The 17,164-nt window shown below is 42.7% G+C and overlaps 1 long non-coding RNA gene and 1 other non-coding gene across 2 annotated transcripts; both read right to left on the reverse strand.

Moving 5' to 3' along the window:
• Positions 1 to 3,687: 3,687 nt before the first annotated feature.
• LOC134226626 (uncharacterized) lies at positions 3,688 to 4,188 on the reverse strand. Its single transcript, XR_009983524.1, has 2 exons — positions 4,048 to 4,188; positions 3,688 to 3,930 (listed from the first exon to the last, which is right to left on the reverse strand). It is a non-coding gene; the product is annotated as an uncharacterized LOC134226626 (long non-coding RNA).
• A 10,260-nt stretch (positions 4,189 to 14,448) lies between these two features.
• On the reverse strand, positions 14,449 to 14,521 carry Trnak-cuu (transfer RNA lysine (anticodon CUU)). The gene has a single exon. It is a non-coding gene; the product is annotated as a tRNA-Lys (tRNA).
• Between the last annotated feature and the right edge of the window lie 2,643 nt (positions 14,522 to 17,164).

Consider the following 17,164-nt stretch of genomic DNA (forward strand, 5'->3'; position numbering starts at 1 on the left):
ACGATGTTTAGCAAGAATAGCTGTTTTTTTTAAATAGAAGTGAACTCCATTACAGTATTACAAGGCCCACAAAATTCAGGAAAAGTTGCTTCCTAATGCTGTCGTAAGCATGATAGGCAGGGAATGGGGTAAGAAACCCTGTAGTCATTTTGAATGCTGTTATATTTTGTTTTCCAACATAGAATACCCTTCCAAAGGCATCTAGGGAAGTCCAAAAAGATTATGTGGCTTTTCCTTATGGAATGGTAATTAACTATGCTAAATTATATTGTTCTTCTTCTTCTTCTTCTTATTGGCATTACATCCCCACACTGGAACAGAGCCGCCTCGCAGCTTAGTGTTCATTAAGCACTTCCACAGTTATTAACTGCGAGGTTTCTAAGCCAGGTTACCATTTTTGCATTCGTATATCATGGACTAGCACGATGATACTTTTATGCCCAGGGAAGTCGAGACAATTTCCAATCCGAAAATTGCCTAGACCGGCACCGGGAATCTAACCCAGCCACCCTCAGCATGGTCTTGCTTTATAGCCGCACGTCTTACCGCACGGCTAAGGAGGGAAATTATATTGAGTAAAGCTAATTTTACAATTTTTCGATTGGCAGTGTCCTGACTCACGGCATTCCAGGGGAAAACTTAGTACCCCTAGAAACACAAAACACCAGCATTGTGGAACTACGTGAGATGAATAAAAGATCAATAAAATAATTTTCAAAATCGGTTCACCGGCTGCTGAGATATAGCGATTCAAATTTTAAGTTTCCTTCATACCTTATCTCGGTATTCGGCGTATTAAATATGGCATGGTATGAATTTGAAATCTGATAGGTTACCTGTAGGAGCTGGGGTTTCCCAAGGCAGTATGAGCTCCAGCATATTGTACAACATTTTCAGTTTTAACTCATCTGGTTTACCACTAGCGAGTCAAAAATCGTTCAAGCCTAAAACTATCATAGAAAGCTAAGTAGAATGCCATAACATTTTGAAATCATGCAGTGACGGCATTCCTGTATGAAATCCTTTCCGAAACTAAAACGAGATTTCCGCCTTGAAATTATATTCAAAACATGTTCATGGCCAACAATGTTGCCATTCTGGTTCCACTTGTGTCCAAGCTGTAACCCCTTTTCCCGGATCAAAATCCCATGTTCGTAAACAGCTTCAGCCAAATGTTATCGAAACAAATTGGATAGCGATTTGGTTCGTATCAAGGAAATTACGGCCAAAACGTGCCTGTGGTACTTATTCGAAGCTACGACATTCACGCATTCGGCCAGAAGTTGTTGAAGTTTTTCCCTCCATTTAACACTTTCGACAGCGAAGTGTGACAAAACACAACGTGCATACCGAGAAACTATGGAAAATTCATAGCCCTAATCCCGTGCCCTTCATTTACTGCTTGACTGCGGGAAAGAGCTGCCGTCGATGGGAAACGCAACAGGGCCAGCCAATCAATGGAGACCCTTTTACGAGTTGATTGCTTCCTACCGATTCCTATTCAAAGTTTTCGGATACCATCTCAGATTGTCTCAGAGGACTTGTCCAGCTATGGAATTGGAAAGTTTCACCACTGGCCGAATTTTCACACACCACTACTTGGTTGAGCTTTTGTATTCTAGATTTAATTAAAATTTCCTTTTCAAAGCTAAATGAAACGAAAGGGACCTTAAGCAACGCTCATAATTAGGCTTTTATGAGAGTTTATCATTGCATGTGGCTATATTTTGCCGGCCAATCGGCGTGAGTAGCCTGAGCCATGGGCGTAGCCTTACCAGGGCATAAAACGACCTTTACCTCCCTATATGACAAATCATTTAATTACTATATTTCGCTTAAGGGTCACTAGTTTTGCGTAGGATTGCGGATCCGAAGATGGCGAGCTTGGCCCAGTTTAGGATGTTTTCGGGTGAGAAAAATTTCCGACTTCATGGGCATTGAGAAGAAGAATAAGAAAAGATAATATTTTGCTTTCATTTACGCCCCTGATTATTTAATAAAGAGCATTTAAGACACGTATACAATAATTAGTATCAATGAACTACGTTAAAGTTTTCAGGATTCTGGTTTTGATATGAAGTCTCAGAATCCCTTTCTGATTGCTGGATTATCATAGGAACGCCAGGCAACATAATTGTCTTCTGAATGCCAGAATTATTTTTGGAACTCAGGTTTTCTCGAGAATCTCAGAATTTTGTTAGAAAAGTTTGCATTAGTTAAATCACAATATTTTTTCGATTATATTGCAAATGTTCTTCGACGATTTGCTCTCTTTCGCCCTTTGTTAGTTGTCCCTTATATGTCCATGGTCCCATACTCTGAATGTTCAGACATGGAACGGATGACTGAAAATTTGCATTGATGCAGTTGATACCGTAGGTACAGGCAAAACATTCGCTCAAAAGCTTCGAATTACAGGTGATGGAAAAATAATACTTCCAGTAGTGTACATCAGTTTACAATTTTTTATCCAATTCTCAATAGAATAAATTCAAAATCAATCCAAAATATGTTATTTAAGGTGGTTATAGAACAAAGCCACAAATCGGCCATCTTGGAAACCACGTGCTTTTTCTAGTGATTTTTCAAGAGCACGAATTGAAAGAACAACAACGCCCATGGGGATCGCAACATCTGTAGATCGTTTGATTACTCATACTAAGCAATCGACTTTAATTTCAGCATTGTACAACAAATATTACGCTGGTTTTAAACTTTTGATAATAGGAGTAGAAAAACGTGTGGTGAATTTGAAATTCACCACATGGCTTGATTGTATAATCACCTTAATCTATCTTGACCTTCCTACAGTACTAAAAAAAACTCACTTTTACGGTGTTCGGGTCATATTTACCCGGATTTGACTTAGTAATATTGTTACCCGCTAGCTACCGGAGCTAGGAAACGAGACAATTACAGGGTCAATTACTCTTCTGACCGTAATACCTACCACTCACCAAAGAAACTCACCTTCAGCAGGAGCATACACACCTCTGTGTGTTTCGCGACACTTGCCAATCAATGGAACAAAGTGGAAATATTGACAAACAACGTCGTAGAAAAGGGAGCTCAAAAGCTGTCCCGGGAGAGAATTCGCTCAGACCACAACGGGCGAGGCTTGGTGACTCCTTTTGAGTCCGGAAAGAGGTCGATAAGAGTGGAAAACTGTGGTGTACTAACCAAGGGAATGCTTGCTCTTAAGGAAAAGCGCTACTCAACGGTATATAATTTTACATACTATTTATTGCCCCGACCTGGGCGTTTCTAATCAGTGACGTCACAACATGCTTGGGGTACTTGCGGTTTGGCCTTTGGGGCTCTAGCTGGCGACGGCCGATGGACCTCGTCGATGGGGCTCCGTTGACAGTACACAGAAAGAAAAATCATTAATCAAATTAAAAAAAATCGTTGGTTAAAATAAAAAGTTTCGTTGGTTCTTTTTCGTAGAGAGTTGCGTGTGTTCAAAGCAAAAGTACCCAAACTTTTAATACACCAATGGTTCAAAAGTTGCTTGCCGCTCTAAAAATAAAAGTTTATACTTTCAAAATAAAATTGTTGCACTGTCAAATAAAAATGGTCACATTATGGAAAATATAGTGCAATTTTTTTTTAATTCCAGAAAAGCTTACTTCACTTTTATCCCTCTCTCTTGTTTTTTCCCTTCAAAATCATAATATAATCCGAGTATACAGTTTCAGCATGTTTATTTCATTATTTATTAGTTATCTGTGTTAAAATTGATCAGAGTTAGAACACATTAGATCCTTTATCGGATTTCCAAACAAAAGGACCAGAGCCTCGGCCAGAGCATCCGAACAGCTGCTAACCGACTTAAAATGATTCAGCTCTTTGGGGTGCGCTTCGTGCAGATATTTGGTCATTGCGCCACGGATTTCTCTTCAGTCAGAAACGCCGAAATAAACAGATTATCTGTAAAAAAAATCTCGCATAAGTATTGATTCTACGCCATTGAATCATGGAAATTGGGCGCTTAGATAACTCCGATACCTTTAACGTTTAAGATTGAAGGAATTTAAATTGACTTACCTCGAAATGGCCTGATGTCCTTCTTTTTTCTTCGGCTCAAGATTTCGTTAAAAGTACGCACTAAATATGTACTTTTTATACCCATGACGTGGCTATACTTTGCTCCTAGCGATCGCTACTGATTTCGTCGCTGTCATATATAGACACTGAGAGGAAAAAAGAGATGAGAAGTGATATTTTCCTTTTCTTGTTGCTAATCGTTTGATATGCTTTAAAAGTTTAACAACTTTCAGGTTAATAGAAAGAACTTTTAATGTTACTTTGGGAATAGGATAAAAACAACTTTTAAATAGAAAAGTAATTTTTAATGAGAATAATTTTACTCTTATTTCTAGGAAAATGATGCACTTTTCAAATTAAAAGTGCATAATTTTCTATAAAACCATGTTTGTTCTTTGTGTGTAGCGATGTCTTCGATAGGGGCACCAATTCTCTGTGCGGCATTTGAGCGTAACGACCGACTCACGGGATACCGACACCTTATCCCTCCGTGATCGACAGGGTGGGCCGCTAGCAGGTGGGATGACGGCTGCAACGCTTCTCGGCTTCTGGTGCACCGGATAACAACTCTTCAGGCCCAGGTTCGGATGGCGCAAGAAGCTTCCAGCTTGGTGGAGGCGCGCGGGCTTGAAGTGGGACGAAATTCCGATGTTCGACGACGGGTTCGATTCGATGTTCGACGGTACGAGGAGGCTTCGGCTTGGCAGAGGCGCTAGGGCTTGACGGTGGGCGAAATTACGATGCTCGGTGACGGGTTCGACTCGATGTTGGACGGTACGAGGAGGCTTCGGCTTGGCAGAGGCGCTAGGGCTTGACGGTGGGCGAAATTCCGATGTTCGGTGACGGTTTAGGCTCGATTTCGGACGGTACGAGCGGGACTTCTTCGCCGGCGGCGGGCAAGCTCGAATTTTGACGGAACGAGCTGGCTGGCCGTTTTCGGCGACGATTCCCGAATTGACTTCCTGGTGGTACGAGCTGGCTTGTGGCGTTGGCGACGGTCCCCGGCTTGATCTTGGACGAAGCACCCTGGCTTGTGGTGTACGCTGACTGTTTCCGGACTGACTTCGGCGAGCTGGCGTGGGGTTCGACGACGGTAAACGCTTGGCGAAAGCAATGGCCGACGGCTCGGAACAAAGGTGCGGTCCGGCCCGTTTCACAATGGCGGAACCTATCCACGTGGCTCGATCGGAACGCCGGCGATGTTGGAATGACCCCAATTCGGTCCGGAACTATCGTATGCGGCGGGAATTTGCGTGCGCTGGTTAGGGAATCGGTCCAACTTTCGCCCTGGGGAATGCCAAATCACCACCTGTATACGCCAAGGAATAGAAGAGCAGAAAAAGGCCCACTAGGACCTTTTTGTTGAGTGTATATAATTCAAATACACTGGGTTTTTGTTCTGCTTAAACACTCCTATCTAATCTATTCCGTACTAATTTCGTGCCACCACTATTTGCTACTACTATTAACTAAGCCTTTTAGCTAATGACTTTAGTTTTTTATCTTTCTTTTATGAAATATTGGGAAAAACACGGCGCGCACTACTACTCCCGCTTGTAGTCACGGACCGAATAATCTCCCTTGGCTAATAGCTGAGCTCAGCAGATCGAGAAATTACGACGAGGGTAACGATCATTGCCGAAGCTACCACTCATTTTGGCAACACTTCCGGTTCCATCTACTGGCAAGTGAGAGAACTAGGGTGGGCTCTCATCTTTTGCCCACGCTCAAACCGCTGTAACGTGAGTTACCGGGTGTCGGAGTACACGGTGGTTTTGCAAGTGACCAAAATATACCTTGCGGCGGAAGCTGCAAGTTCAATTTGGAACCACTGGTTACATTACCCCATCGCCCCCCTCTGAAAGTATAGATTTTGCAGCCGGGTGGCATCCCTATCTCACACAATAGGTTTGTTTTGCAGCCAACATTCCGCGGCCGTATCCCACTGACAGTTCTGTATCCTAATGAGAATCAAATGTGATGTTTGTAAACAAAACACATACTATCATGAATTTTACACTGAGATGTTGGCTGCAAAAACATGGCGTCGTGCCACCTACCTGAGATTTTGCCTATGATATGGCATACATTTATTGCAAAACTATTTGATACATTAATCAATCTTTGATTTATGAAAAATATTTGCCTCTTTAAGGCCCACTGTGAATAATCCATTTACCATCATCGCACTCACGATAAAGGAAAGGCACTCATTTGGGGTAACTCAACGTACCAACACTACTGTGTTGAGAACTGTCTAATCGTCAACATTTGTTTACAACTCGACGCGAATACGAACGGCGGTGCATGCAAGCGCCCATCAGTAACGCGATTTTTCACTAATTTCGCGAGTTTTCCGGCAACTTTTCCCCGAAGTGTCACCCAACAGCCGGTTCTCGAAGCGCGCGTTCATCAGTGATCAGGAGAGCCTTTACCGGTCCTATTTTCTTTGCTAGTCTGGGGGATCAGCTGAACCAACCAAATTGTTCCTTGAGCTATAATAAGGCAATGACTGTGACATTGGTGTTGATTTTTGAATTTCTAAATGTTTATTCGGGCTTATTCGCATATTTTAGTTCCCGGGGATCAACTGCAGTTTAGGCAGTGCTCGATCTCGGACACCCGCGTGTCCCAGAGTTTTTGATTATCCTTCACGTACGATCTAATGCACGCATTTATCGTGCGATTTAAGCGTTCCACAGGGTTTGCTTGGCTGTGATACCGAGCATTTCTCCAGTGTTGAATTTTATATTTAGACAACATCGCTTTGAATTCTGCCGACAAGAAGGTGGAGGCATTGTCAGTTACATTCAATGGGGTTACCAAAATAATTGAGACTCTCATAGCACCATCGCTCAAAAGAAGAATCCTTCTTGGAATGAACTTTTGGCGAGCATTTGAAATCCGGCCCACTGTAGGCTTTTCTCAAATCGAGGAAGTGGCAGTTGAAGAGGATTATGACACGATAGATTCCCTAACAAGTAGCGATTCCAAATTCGTACCACCAGGAAGTCAATTCGGGAATCGTCGCCGAACACGGCCAGCCAGCTCGTTCCGTCAAAATTCGAGCTTGCCCGCCGCCGACGAAGAAGTCCCGCTCGTACCGTCCGAAATCGAGCCTAAACCGTCACCGAACATCGGAATTTCGCCCACCGTCAAGCCCTAGCGCCTCTGCCAAGCCGAAGCCTCCTCGTACCGTCCAACATCGAGTCGAACCCGTCACCGAGCATTGGAATTTTGCCCACCGTCAAGCCCTAGCGCCTCTGCCAAGCCGAAGCCTCCTCGTACCGTCCAACATCGAATCGAACCCGTCGTCGAACATCGGAATTTCGTCCCACTTCAAGCCCGCGCGCCTCCACCAAGCTGGAAGCTTCTTGCGCCATCCGAACCTGGGCCTGAATAGTTGTTATCCGGTGCACCAGAAGCCGAGAAGCGTTGCAGCCGTCATCCCACCTGCTAGCGGCCAAACCTGTCGATCACGGAGGGATAAGGTGTCGGTATCCCGTGAGACGGTCGTTACGCTCAAATGCCGCACAGAGAATTGGCCCCTATCGAAGACATCGCTACTGTCAACGGAGCCCCATCGACGAGGTCCATCGGCCGTCGCCAGCTAGAGCCCCAAAGGCCAAACCGCAAGTACCCCAAGCATGTTGTGACGTCACTGATTAGAAACGCCCAGGTCGGGGCAATAAATAGTATGTAAAATTATATACCGTTGAGTAGCGCTTTTCCTTAAGAGCAAGCATTCCCTTGGTTAGTACACCACAGTTTTCCACTCTTATCGACCTCTTTCCGGACTCAAAAGGAGTCACCAAGCCTCGCCCGTTGTGGTCTGAGCGAATTCTCTCCCGGAACAGCTTTTGAGCTCCCTTTTCTACGACGTTGTTTGTCAATATTTCCACTTTGTTCCATTAGGGTCTCGCCGACATTTCTCACCAACACGAACGCAGGTTCTTATTCTTCTTCTTCTTCTTCTGATCGTGAGTGTTGTCATAAAAACACCCACTGTTAAATGGCACAGCACATTCGCTATATCGCCAGTCGGTTTTTCATAGGGAGCAATTTTTGTTTATGTTTTATTTGTCGATTTTGGTTGTCATGTATTTAGTGCGTTTATATGTTTAATTTTATTTCTTTTAGAAACTTACATATGTTTTTCAGAGTTTCGATGTTTTTATCTTCGTATGCCTCTTGGATTGAGAAAAATTTGTCAAGGTGGTGTTTGTCTCTGGGTAGTAGATATTTGATGCAGTGAAAAACTATGTGTTCGGAGGTGTTTAAGCAGTCGCATAATTCACAATACAATTCGTCTTTGATCCTCATTTTGCTGAGCCAGAAAGGTGAAAAATCATGCCCCGCTAGCAGTCGGTTGAGGGTTCTTGTTTCTGTGTTGCTGAGTTTTAAGTTGTGGTTCCACGCCTTCGGATTAATCCCGGTTTGAATTTTGAAGAATTTCCTTCCTTTACCTTGTTCCTGTGTATAGTCCACGTACCATTGCTGCATATCGCTAGTGATTAAGTGTTTTGTCCAGTTGTAGGCATCTTGGGGCAGAATCCGGTTGCAGGCCGTCTCGGTGGATTGCAGTCCTGCTTTGGCTAGCCTGTCTGCAGTCTCATTGCCTCCCAGTCCGACGTGTCCTGGGATCCACTGGATGCAGGTATGTCTTGTTGCGGCAGTTTGTATGATGTTTTGTACGATTTCGTCTCTTTCAGTTTTGTCCAGCTGATTTTTGATGAACTCACAACTCGACTTTGAGTCTGTGAGGATTACGGCTCTCTCAATCTGGTTTCTCTCTAGGTACTGTAGAGCAATCCAGATGGCTTCCATTTCTGCTGTCATTGTGCATACCGAAGTTTGTAGTTTAAGACTGAGTTTAAAGTTGCTGTCTTCGTCGAAAACCCCTACGCCACAACGACTATCATCCTTCGACGCGTCCGTGTAGATTTTTCTGTAGTTACCATATTGTCCATGGATCTTTCCTAGAGCCAGTTGCTTTAGTGTTTTAGTGGAAGTGTTCCTCTTGATCCACGGTCTGTCGTCTAACTCAGCTTCAACTCTTATACCGGGTGAATCTGGTTGAACCCACACTGTATGTGTTATCCGTTCAAAGATATGTCTATATTCCAAGAAAACCTCTTCCAAGAAAGTTAACTTTTCCTTGTTGATATTGCAATTATAGTTCAACCCTTGTAGTTGATTCCAAACCGGCGATCGGAACTGTACGTGTCTTATTATTTCTCTAGCCGTTGTTATTTTTCTTCGAAAGTCCAAGGGCGGTTGGCTAGCTATTGCACATAAAGTGTTGATTGGTGTAGTTTTCGTGCATCCGGTAATCTTTCTCAAGCACGAGTTATTGGTTTTGTTGAGCTTATCCAAATTAGATTTAGCGGAGTTTGCATACACAGATGCACCATAGTCCAGGTAGCTTCTTACGATGGCGTTGTAGAGTAGACTGAGCGTTTGGGGATGTCCTCCGTTTCGTGTGCTACTAATGACCTTTAGCATGTTAATCCTCTCGGTAGCATTTCTAGTGACTTCTCTAATATGAGCTCCGTATCCTAGGCAGCGATCTAATGTCACTCCTAAGTATTTGTGAGTATTTACTGACTCCAGAACCAAGTCGCCAATTTTTACATTCAACGTTTTTTTATTTCTCTGGAAAAGCATGACCTTAGTTTTGTTTTCGTTAATTTTAAGATTTAGTTTATCCGATTTGTTCTTGAATTCTTCCAGGAAATTTTGTGCCCTACTTTGTAATTCTTCTACGTTTTTCCCGTTTACGATCGCCATGAAATCGTCCGCGTATTGCACCAGAATTACTTCTTCTGTCTCGCCTGTATGTAATTGAGCCGTGTATATATTGAACAAGATGGGTGATAGGACGTCGCCTTGCGGTAACCCCTCGCCCACGCTTCTTTCGATAGTTTTAGATCCAACCTGTACTTGGACCGTTCTGTCCTGCAGAAAGTTCACTATCCAACTAGTCAGTTCTCTTGGTGTCCCATATTCGTAAAGGATTTTTTCTAATGTCTCTGTGCTGACCGTGTTGTAGGCATTCGAAAGATCAATGAAAATTGCTCCTGCGATTTTGCCTTCTTTCTTAATCGAATTGATAGTATTAGCGACATAGTTTAGACATGATGTGGTTGAGCTGTGTTTACGGAACCCAAATGAGGCATCCGGTAAAATGGCATTGGTATGTACAAACTGACTTAATTTGTTGAGAACTGCCGCATTAATTATCTTCAGTGGACAATTTAGCATGGATATTGGACGTAAATTTTCTACTTTACCCGGATCCTTCCCTGGTTTAGGTATTGCGATTACTTTGATTTTATTCATGTTCGCAGTAACTTTTCCTTCTCTCCATATTCGATTTAGATCCTGTATAATGTTGTTTCTGACATCCGCATTAAGATTTTTCAACATTTCATAGCTGATACCATCCGGGCCTGCTGCTGACGGCTTCTTCTTTTTATTCAGAATGCATGTCCATGTGTCGGCATCCAGAATATCGTAGTTCGTCGTTGTACTTAATCGTTGTGCATATTGGTCGTTGAAAGGGAAATTGGCATTCAGGAATCGAATTGCAGCTTCCTCCTCCTCGTGGACGATGGTTGCGATGGCACGTTTCTTCTTTTTACCGGTTAGTCCGTTGATTTTTTTCCACAGTTCCTTGCTGCTTGTGCTGGGATCTATTTCTTCGATATATTCCTGGAACTTTTGTTTGATCATTTCCTTTTTCTTACTTGTGAATATAGCCTCTAGTTTTCTCATTTCCAGTAATTCTTCGAGTCTACCACTGTGATTAAACTTGGCTCTTGCTTCATTTTTCTTTGTCCACGCATCTTCTATGTCGGCACTCCACCAGAATTTCGGTTCAAAACGATCCTTCTGCCTGGCTTTTTTGATAATTCCACTCATTGCTTTCTGTAGCTCGGTTAGTCCTACCACTTGTGTTGCGTCCAGATTACTTATTCCTTCTGCCAGCTTTTTCTTATTAATGAAGTATCTTTTTCCTTCGCTGTTTCCTGCCCATTGCTCACCTGAGAGGACAATGTGAACCACCAGATGTCTGCTGCCTATTCCATACTGGAGTATTTCCATGTTCGTTTCTTGAAATAACGCTGGGGATACTAGGACTAGATCAATCGTTGACGGTCTTTTATTCAGTTCCGCTGGGATGAAGGTTGGTTCCTTCCTGTTCACCAGTATGATGTCCTCTTCATTGATGAAATCAAAAAGAACCCCTCCTCTTGCGTCCGCATGATGTTGGTCCCACAATCGGTGATGGGAGTTGAAGTCTCCTCCGATCAACACGTTCCTGAAACCTACAAGTTTTCTCACCAGATTTGACAGAAATTGTTTAAGTTCGACTGCCGGCGTACTTGGTGTCACATATATTGATATTACTGCTAGTTTCAATCTAGGCATGTACCTCCCTACACTTTGTATGTTATCCGTAGCATCTACTTCTATAATCCTGCTGTGTATTGATTCGTGTATCGTTACCATTGCTCCTCCGTACCCATCAAACCTTGAACAATAGTAGTTATTGTAATGTGGAATTTTGTATTTGCTGTTTTCGAATTCTTGTTTCGTCCAACATTCTGCTAACAATCCTATCTTGTATTTTTCTCTGTTCATTACTCGTGCTAACTCTGTTTTGTTTTTCTCAATACTCTGAATGTTGCATTGTAGTATTTTACATGACATTTTGTAGCTAGTTTGCTTTATTATAATCGACTCTCTCCCTGATTATGCTCCCTACCGACTGGCTTACCTGTGCTTGTTCCGGGCGGTGTCTGCAATTGTCGTTCACGTTATCTTCTGCGGCGTCTACAAACATTTCTGCGTTGTGTTGTCTTGCTCCGTTTGACTTCTGTGCCGCATTTTGTATTTGGCTTAGTTTCCACTGGAATTTTTCGAACTCGTCCGTCCTGTATCGATTAAAGAGCGCCACTCCGTCCTTCGATGGTTCGTCATCCGTCTTTCTTTTTTTGTCACAGAACACCTCGATGTTATTGCCGATGATCTTGCTTGCTTCCTCGGAGGTCCGTTTCGGCGTGTGTTTTCGTGTTCGATCTGCTGGTTTTGATTTGTCCATGCTTGTGTTAAGCTTCCACCTCTTGCGCTATGTGAAACCGTCGCATACGAGTTGACTAGCTTTGGAAAATCTTCAATATTTTCCAACAGACTAAAGCTGTTTTTGGTGTAGATGGGATATTGTTCCTGTGCTTCTACCGTTGTTAGATTGGTCTTCGCTAGGATGATCTTGATGTTGTTTTGACGTTCACGTTCGGGGCAGTTGCTATCTCCAGACTTGTGGCCATCTTGTCGACAGTGTAGGCATCTCGCTGGCATGTTGCATTGCTGATATCCTTGTTCGTCATGATTCTTTCCACACGTGTCACATCTCTGCCTTGATCGGCAGTTGTTGGTGCGATGGTTGTACCGAAGGCAATTCTGACAGAACACTGCCTTACTGATGAACGGCCTTACTAGGTTTGTACAGCAGAACATACGAATTTCTGTGGGCAGTTGGTTGCTGCGGAATGTAACGCTAATCCTAGCCGTTGGAATCTTTCGCTCGTTTTCGTATCTGTGCAGCCGTGCTACACCCATAACTGGCACTTTGCAGGTTATGTTGTCGAGTATTTCTTCTGTTGTCATTTCAACCGGGACGCCAGTGACCACTCCCGAGACTGTCAGGAAATGTTTTGGGATGTATGCCTTGAAGTTCTGCGCTAGAAGAGATTTGTCTGCCTGGATTTTGTTAGCTGTTTGCGGATTCTTCACTAGTACCAGCACTTTGTTTTTTCCCATCGGTTTGAGGTTAAGTACGTTCGCCTTGTACTCCTTGGTTTTCACAAGCGCTTTGCCTAAAGCGAGTTTGTTGATGTGTGTGTCCTCTCTCGCCTCGTTCAGCTGAACGACCACGCGATATGGTCCTGTGTCCGTTTCTTCGTATTCGTAAGTCAGCCATTTTCTTTCGTCTCCTCTTTTCGATTTTCCGCCACCCGGATCCGGGTTCTCCGGCTCCGCCATTTCTCCAATCTTCCTACTTTCCTCTAGATTTTTTTTTCACTCTACTGATTAAAAATGTTTAGCCACCGAGCAAAGAGCAAAAATTTTCACGACCTTCGCTATCAGAAGTTAAGAAATTTTTTTTTCTTCCAAAACACGTGTGTCTTCGTCGGCATACTTCGACTGAATGGAACGCAGGTTCGTGGTTGCAAACAATCCCATTTGATTTTGCCGTGACAGCTGCTCGTGGTTGCAAACAAACCGAGTAAAAGTGTGAGTGAAATGTGCGTGTACGTACACGATCGCTGAAAGCCTAATTGATTGGCAAGTGTCGCGAAACACACAGAGGTGTGTATGCTCCTGCTGAAGGTGAGTTTCTTTGGTGAGTGGTAGGTATTACACGGAGAACCTCAGAAACTCATTAATGAGTAAAATTTCACTCATTTCGAAGAATAAGTGGATCTCCTCATTTAAAGAGTAAACATGCTTTTACTCATTAATGAGTAAACACCATATACGTCAAAAAATGTGGAATATTTACCCGCTTTTGAGAATGAAATAATGTGCAAAAGTGGGTAAAAAACCCCCACTTTTGAAAAAAAAATCGTGCAGCTTAAAATATTCTTTTCAATTGCAATGGAATGAATAATTTCCAGGAGTAAATCAAATTGAATCGTACATTTATTTAAATATTGTTCCATTGATACAGTAGGTTTGGATTTAGCAACTCATACATTTTTATAAAAATATTTTTTAACCTAACTATTTGAAAAAAAGATGATCGAAACGGGTCGTCTATTTCGTTGGATAAGCTGTGAATTGATGTACCAATCAGCATGTGGATCCGCATAGATGATAAGTCGATTTACATGCTAGACTCTGGGCGTGCTCCTAGGGCGTGCTCCGTGTGGTCTTTCTAGAAGCTGCTGCAGCTGCTCTGATCCTGAAAGGGTAGATTTTTTTGTTTAAAAACAACAATATTCAACTATACCACATTTTTACTTACTTGATTCTAGCTTTATACACTGTTGTCCTTGTTTAGTTTTCCGCTAGGTTTTCTGTTTATTATATATTAAATAAAAATGTTCCGCAGTATCAAGTTTGAAATAAAACTGCACAAGTATTTTTTCACCCATTTAAGTGTTTTAAATACCCCGTTTAAAACGAAAACTTCATTCTTGAAATGAGTATTTTTTTACTCATTCTAAGTTGTCAAAATTTCCCCATTTTTTGACGTCTTCATACTACAACTTGAAATGAGTACTTTTTTACTCATTAATGAGTTTTCGAGTTTCACCGTGTACGGTCAGAAGAGTAATTGACCCTGTAATTGTCTCGTTTCCTAGCTCCGGTAGCTAGCGGGTAACAATTTGGCGCCCAACGTGGGGCCCGAACCCACGACCCTGAGATTAAGAGTCTCATGCTCTACCGATTGAGCTAGCCGCGCGTGTTTCCGTTTCCGTGTAAGGGAGACCACGAATCACAAGTTCATACACTATCTCTTCACGTTCGAGATGATGTAGTAATAAATTTTGGTATAATAAATCGAATTCAACGTCCATCGCGATTTATGGATCGATTAGACCGTTCTCAACTTCGAAAAATAAACTCTTCGTTTGGAGGACGAAGAAAACTAAACAGGACTCTGTTTTTGCTCCTCCTGGAAGGGTGGGGGTGGTAATGTAAAAGAATTTAAATTTTAGCTGGGCGCCAAATTGTTAGAACCGTCAAATTCCAAAAATTTGGAAAGTTCAATTTGGAACCACTGGTTACAATATTTAGGCATTTCTCATCCAAATTCACATGTACCAAATGTATATACCAAAATAATCGTCAGCTAATAAATTTTCCGAAACTGACCTCAGGTTGAAGATCGGCCACACCTACATCCTGTAATCATCAGAGGAAGGATCGTCAGTTGACCACTTTTATATTGACGAAAATTGCACACGAATATCGCGAATGAACGGTTTTATTGCTGTTTTTTTTCTTAAAATGTACCCAATACTATTTCAGTGATGACGAATCATGAATGCAGACAATATTTCTACAAATGTTCTAGGTTCTCCAAACCATTCCGGATTTTAGAGCCCTGGCCTACCGGGTTGTCGTGTTTTTGGAGAGTACAGTAAAACAGCGTGTTTTCTCTTCGACCGACTATAACAGAATGACGTTTTATTTCATCGTATCAAGGTACATTGATCATAACAGGTAGGACAAAGTTATAGAGACTAATATAATAATAGATTGGCGATCTAACTACTAGTAGATCATAACATCTCTTCCTCCCTAACAACTGTTCTTAAACAGATACATAGTCGTAAACATACAGTACATGTTAGTGAGTTAGTGACATCATTACAGATTGAGCCTGTTTGGTGGCTTCCTTACTCTGGTTGATTTTCTTGTTTCTTGGCCAGCAGTGTCTGTTACTAGTCTAGGCTCTTCCAAAACCGGGTTGTCGTGATTTATCTTGGTGATAGGGCTTTGAGGGATTTCACTAGATGGAACTGGACCAGCTAAGGGCATATGGGGTGTGGAAAGCGAAGGTTCACTTGATTGCTCAATAGCATTTCGGTTTTGTACCAGCGGTACGTTTTCATACGCGGAACTACGCTTAGGTAAACCATCAAACAGCTGAGTTTTGACTAAGGGACCTATTCGAAGCTGATCAACATGCCGCTTCCACAACCTTCCGTCATCAAGCTCGACCATATAGTGTAACTTACCAACGCGCTCGGTCACAACACCAAAACGCCATTTTTCCGCAGATAGAAAGTCTCTTGCCGCCACCCTATCGTTTACCTCGAATGAACGAACTGCTATCTCTTCCCCACGGGTAGAAGAGCCATCTCCTTTCGTCGGAATCATCAAATCAATGCGTGACCTGATCTGCCTACCGAACACTAACATAGACGGACTGCGACCGGTTGAAGGGTGAACAGTTCGCCTGTATGCCATCAAGATATTCTGTAATTCCGTTGAGATTTCTGAGCGAGAACAACGCAAGGTTTTGATCTTGTCTTTGAACGTTTGGACATATCTCTCAGCTTGTCCGTTTGTTGCTGGGTGGTATGGAGCACCCATTTTATGGACGATTCCGTTTCTTTTCAAGAACATCTGGAACATATCGGATGTAAACTGGGATCCTCTATCCGTGACAAGAACGGACGGTAAACCGAATGTGGCAAAAAATTCTCGCAAACGGTTGATAGTAGTATCTGTTGAAATATCTGGGATTATTTTCACCTCTGGCCATTTACTGTATGCATCAACAATAATCAGAAAAAAACAACCCATAAACGGCCCGGCAAAATCCGCGTGAATCCGTTGAAATGGCCCTGATGGTCGCTCCCAACAATGTACAGGAACTCTCGCTGGATCAGTTCTTGTTCTTGCGCAATCCGGGCAATCGCGGGCCATATCCATGATGTCCCGATCAACGGTTTCCCACCAGCAATAAGACCTAGCGAGAGACTTCATGCGAGAAACTCCGAAGTGTCCGAAGTGCAGCTCTTGCAAAACCCGCGTCCGAAGTGTTTCTGGAATATACACTCGAATTCCTTTCATCAAACAGCCGCTTTGTAGTGTAAATTCGGTTTGATCGATGCCGAATCTGTCACGACCCTCCACGCATCTTCCGGATTTCAACCCTTGAAGTAGGTTCTTTACGCTTTTATCGTTGCTAGTGTGTTCTTCCAACTCCTCTATATTTATGGGTAAAGTTTCTATCTGTTCGAGTTCCAACACATCAACTTCTTCTACCATTTCTCGGATACTTATTCAAAAGGACGTATGTGATTTTGTAAACAAAGTTTCAAACGTCGATTAGTCCAATCTGATGGCATTCCCACGCAAACAAATACCACCAACAGGTAGCCGAAGGCTGCCCCTGCCTGTATGTTGTGATGATTTGCGTGGGAGTGCCATCAGATTGGACTAATCGACGTTTGAAACTTTGTTTACAAAATCACATACGTCCTTTTGGATAAGTACCCAAGATTTTATTATTGACGACTTCCGAAATCGGTAAACGAGACATTCCATCAGCATTAGCATGATGTTTGGACGGCCGGTATCGAATTTCAAA

The sequence above is a fragment of the Armigeres subalbatus genome, chromosome 3 (assembly GCF_024139115.2).
Source record: "Armigeres subalbatus isolate Guangzhou_Male chromosome 3, GZ_Asu_2, whole genome shotgun sequence".
NCBI lineage: Eukaryota > Metazoa > Arthropoda > Insecta > Diptera > Culicidae > Armigeres > Armigeres subalbatus.